This window comes from Limulus polyphemus, unplaced genomic scaffold (genome assembly GCF_000517525.1).
Source record: "Limulus polyphemus unplaced genomic scaffold, Limulus_polyphemus-2.1.2 Scaffold4294, whole genome shotgun sequence".
In the NCBI taxonomy this organism is placed as follows: domain Eukaryota; kingdom Metazoa; phylum Arthropoda; class Merostomata; order Xiphosura; family Limulidae; genus Limulus; species Limulus polyphemus.
This window is the reverse complement of record NW_013669904.1, coordinates 24379-29213: the sequence shown is the minus strand read 5'-3', so window position 1 is coordinate 29213 and position 4835 is coordinate 24379. Positions and strand designations below refer to the sequence as shown.

Below are 4835 nucleotides of genomic sequence, written 5' to 3'. Positions count from 1 at the left end.
GAACAATACACCACTTTAATATTTCCCAGAAGAAGCCACTGCTAACTAGTTTCTTTAACACGAACAATACACCACTTTAATATTTTCCAGAAGAAGCCACTGCTAACTAGTTTCTTAATACGAACAATATACCACTTTAATATTTTCCAGAAGAAGCCACTGCTAACTAGTTTCTAAGCACGAACAATATACCACTTTAATATTTTCCAGAAAAAGCCATAGATAAATAGTTTAGACAGCGGTAAAACAGATGTCATATCATTTATTTTCCTGCACTGGAACTAGTGTGGCAGCAGATTAAAAGATGGAGGACAGGAGGGAGTAGAATCTCCAGTACACCAGTCGATAAATTCACGTGGCTACAGACAACCAAGGCTTCCCTTTCACAAAACAGCAACGGCGTGCAGTTTGTCGATATTTCGAGCGAGTTGTTTTCTGCTACAGCAAGTACAGGCAGCTTTCCCTTGAATATCACGACAGTCATGCGCTTTTCAATTCTAGAAAATCTGATAAAGTTTGTGCAATATTTTTCCTAGTTTGGTTAACTACGAGAAACAATACTGGGAGAAAAACAGTTTTATAAACGACTTAAAAGTAGGGCTTACTCATCTCTTTGTTTATAGTTGTTGTTGTTTTGTAAAAAGGAATGAAGATACAATCCAAAAAATTATCATTTGTAGATGAACTTCCAAACAATAAAGTAAATTTTCTTTTATATACGGAGTTAGTCGTACTATATTTTCCATACTGGCCTTCTTTTATGTTCTTTTTACACATAGTGAAAGTTAGGATACAGCTATACTTTCAGCAAGAATTTTATTACTGCACTGAATGTTGTTTATCCTTATTTTTTTTAATTTTAAGAACAAATTGTAATAAATATAACCTGTAAAGTACCTCAGAATGGCCATTACTTAATTAAGTAAATAAATTAAATAAGTAGGTGAGAGTTCCGCGTTTAAATTCTACCAGTCATAATCACCAAATCTGTATGCTTTTCAAACTCCTAAACTAAGCATTCTTTCTGAAAATATCGGCAAGTTTTTAATCTGCTTTTTTTGTTTCTCGGCTATATAAAACCATTAAGTATTTCCTGTTGATGAAATATAATGCAGGCATGTTGCGATTGACGCAGTTCGCGCTGTTTAAATATATATTAATATTTCATTATACTAATTTCTCTGCGCATCTATTTATTTTAACTTCGTTCTGTCATTCCATCTCGACCTTAAAACTGCTATCCTTCTGGTATACTTAACACGTAAAATTCATTTTGATAAACGACTTCATGAGAAGCATATTGTATGTAACAAAACTTTCCATATTAAATTAAGCATTTTCACTTAATAGAAACAATGGAACAGCGATTTTTTAACGCAATGTGACAACAACCTTGAAGCTTTACGATACACATATTATCCATTTCTAAGAGAGAGATGATATTGTTATTATTATATTGTAAAAATAGTATGATGTCATTTTAAAATTAAGTCTCTAAATGTTTAACATATTTTACCTCCGTTCAATTACATAAAAATATTGGTTTAAAAATGGGAACAAAGAAGTTAATTACACGTATGTGAAAGTAGTAGGCTAAAAAACTTTTGTAAAGATTATAGTATATTTACAAATTGTTAAACAAGTATGTAAATACTTCAGCGAATCCATTATCTGGTGAACTATTAACACTAACACTGTTAGCGTAAGCCCAAAATTCTTCACATGGTTGGTATGTAAAGCAAGTAGCAACAACAACTGCTGTGTAGTTGCTACTTGCTTTACACACTAACCATGTGAAGGATATTGGGCTTTATTGTTTCAGATTACTTACTAACAACGCACCTGTAAAGTTAAACCAGTTGTGTTTCAGATTACTAACAATGAACCTGTAAGCGTCAAGTATAAATCGTAGGAATCGTTTACACAGACACCAGAAAATACTTTCCTACTAAATGTTTATATGTTCAACAAAACAAATAAAAAAAGCATTCTAAATACTTTTTGTTGTTGTTGTTAGTTTTATACTAGCTTCTTCTTTCGGAAAGACACTTACCTGCACTGAATATGTTTCCATGGTTATGATAGCACAGTTTTTCCTCACTCAAGTGTCGATGTTTCCACACATACAATTCAACTTCAAGGGCGTTGTCTCCTGCTGTAAGCTCGCGTTATTATATTGACTATATGTGTGACTCGTGATCAGTATGTCTCAATTAGTTTATTTTAAATAGAATCAATTCAGAAATCCTTTGATAATAGAAAAAACGAATACACTGCCTAAACTTCTTATAAATATAACAAGCTTTCACACAACTGCAATTTGCAAATTCCTTATAATCACACCTACCTAACCACCAGTAACAGCAACAATCAACTCGTCCTTGACAAGCTGCAACACGGAGCAGCTATTATAATACCATAGCGCCCTCTCAAAAACTTTAACTGTATGTTGTCCCCAATCGTTCAAAGCTGTTAGGAAATGCTTCCAAATACTTTAGTTATGAAAATTATCTAACCAAACAGGTCACAGAAATCTTTCTATGTTTTTTATTCTAATAAATTTGTAGAATCCTACAGTTAAGCAAGTCACAGGCTATTTATTCTACACACAGCGCACATTTTTGTACCTTCTGTTTTACTCAAGAGATGGCACTACAAAATAAAAAGACAATTCTTTAGTAGCCACCTCGATGCAATTTTATTAGTTTAAGATGTAAATTTCCCCATGCTGTACTGAAATGACAATTAAAATTAATGATTATGTTAGGCAAAACTTATAAGAGTGAAAAATATTTTCTAATCAAATTTATGAATATAAAGTTACGTTCGTATCTAACGTTAACTAATATTGGCCCTATTCGATTCATGCGTCTGGGATCAAAGTATGTAAACAATTTAGTATGTAGAAAATAGTGAAATCATGGTCAACATGTTTATCATAAACTTTGGTGGAAAAGCAAAATTTTATAACTATATCCACGTATTTGATATAACCAAATTAAGGTTTCGAAATTTGTTTGTTTTTGCCATTGAAAGCTGGTTAGGTAGATAAATTCATTCGATGTTTAGAAATATTGTGCTATTCATGATAATTAGATGAACTACAATCTGAAGCATTGTTCGCGATGTTTTCTTAACGTAGTAATTTGATTGCACATTAGGGTGCATCGAAAATATAACTTTCTTATATCATTATTGGCAGGGTATACGATTGGTGCCTTTTAATAGTAGTAATTATGAGGGTAAGACACCAACTGTTCATTGCCTATAGTTTTTGTAAGTGGTGACTCAACTCTCAATCCACGTTATTAGATCAGTGTAACGTTGTATTAATATTTGGAACCACAAACTGCCTCATTGTGCTAGAATTTGAAGTAGATTGAGCAGCTAATATTCTGCGAAGAGCAAGTTGTTTGATAGCCTTAGAATCATCTCCAAGCATTGCAAGCAATAAATTTTCCGGGTGGGCAAAATATGCATTTCTCTGGATTACTCTATCCACAACATATTTCTCTGATTCAGGAAGAAAACGTGATTTTTTTACAAGTATAAAAAGGTGCAGTGAGCCATGGCTGCATGAGGGACTGTTCTTGATATTAAGTCAAACTGTTGCATACACTTCAATTACATATTTCACTAACAAACTAAGCTTCTTGAACAGGTTAGCAGTTGCAACGTAAAGGCGCAAAATCCTGTTTGGTGTTGTTAACCAGCGAGAATGGTTCATTGTACCAAGGTCACGTAAAGCAAGTTCTTTTGAACAATGACCTGACACTACCACATTGCATGTCATACAAATATTTTTTATCTGTACTAAGATGCTCAGGATGGTCAATTTTCGGTAATGGCTCTGTAATTTCAACTGAAACAAAGTTTACTGAAGGCAATGATTCACAAATCTTCAGTTTCTTTCCAAGAGGACCAGAAAAAGTGGATGGTCCTAGAGTTACTTCGCCAAGATGTGTAATTAGATGACACAGGGGTAACAAACAAATTAACAAATGAACAGGTCTTCCTAAGTCCAATTCAAGAAGTCGCATAACTCCAGCTTTTTTTCAGTACTGACGTATGTGCCATCACAGCCTATAGCGACTAAATGATCAGATGAAATTTTGTTATCTTCAAACAAATGAATGATAGAATTTTTTATACGTTCTGATGTTCCGGAAGAAGGAAAAATGTGACCCATAAAAACTGATTCAGGTTCACTGATCAAAGTTATGTGCTATTTCATGACTACACGTTTATAATGATTTTGCCCAGTTTTAATGACAATTTTAGTTATTTTCTATCATCAAAGTAGAAAGATTTAATACAAGTTGATTCCTCAGACGTCAATAATGTTTCTCGCTACTTTTCTCCTTCTCGTCATATCTTGTTTTTATCGACAATATTAGCATTGTCATTTTGTTGAATAATGCCCATATCTTCCAAAACAGCTGAGGTAAGGGCTGCAGCAGCTCTATCTGAAATACATTACCTGTCAGCTTCTCTCACTACCGTTGGAAGCGGTATCCTCGTTTGTTTATATATTTTAGGATTTCGATGTAGAAAGTACAGTATTAGCAACATCAGAATCTTCTTAGCTTGAAACCATTAACTCCTCGTGATTAACTATTTCATTTGGTGGAGAGATGATACACTTTTTTTTCAAACTTTGGTTTCCTTGCAGCAGTTGAAGATATAATTGGATGAGTTTCATACTGCACAAGATTAATTCTTATAATAAAAGGCAACTATTGCACACCCTGCCGACTAGCAATTACAAAATAAAATTTTCGACTAAGTAAATTCGATGCACCCTATTGAACATGTAGAGAGAAATCTGCAAAGCT

The 4835-nt window shown here is 33.4% G+C and overlaps 1 protein-coding gene across 2 annotated transcripts in view; it reads right to left on the bottom strand.

The window, feature by feature from the left end:
• Positions 1-2387, bottom strand: part of LOC106470920 (toll-like receptor 6) — a 55083-nt gene extending 52696 nt beyond the window's left edge. Inside the window, exon 1 of one of the 2 annotated variants that reach the window (XM_013931497.2) lies at positions 2054-2387. The gene's annotated coding sequence lies outside the window, so the exon portion shown is untranslated. The remainder of the gene's footprint in view (positions 1-2053) is intronic. The other variant, XM_022399569.1, reaches the window with a different exon arrangement.
• Positions 2388-4835: the final 2448 nt, after the last annotated feature.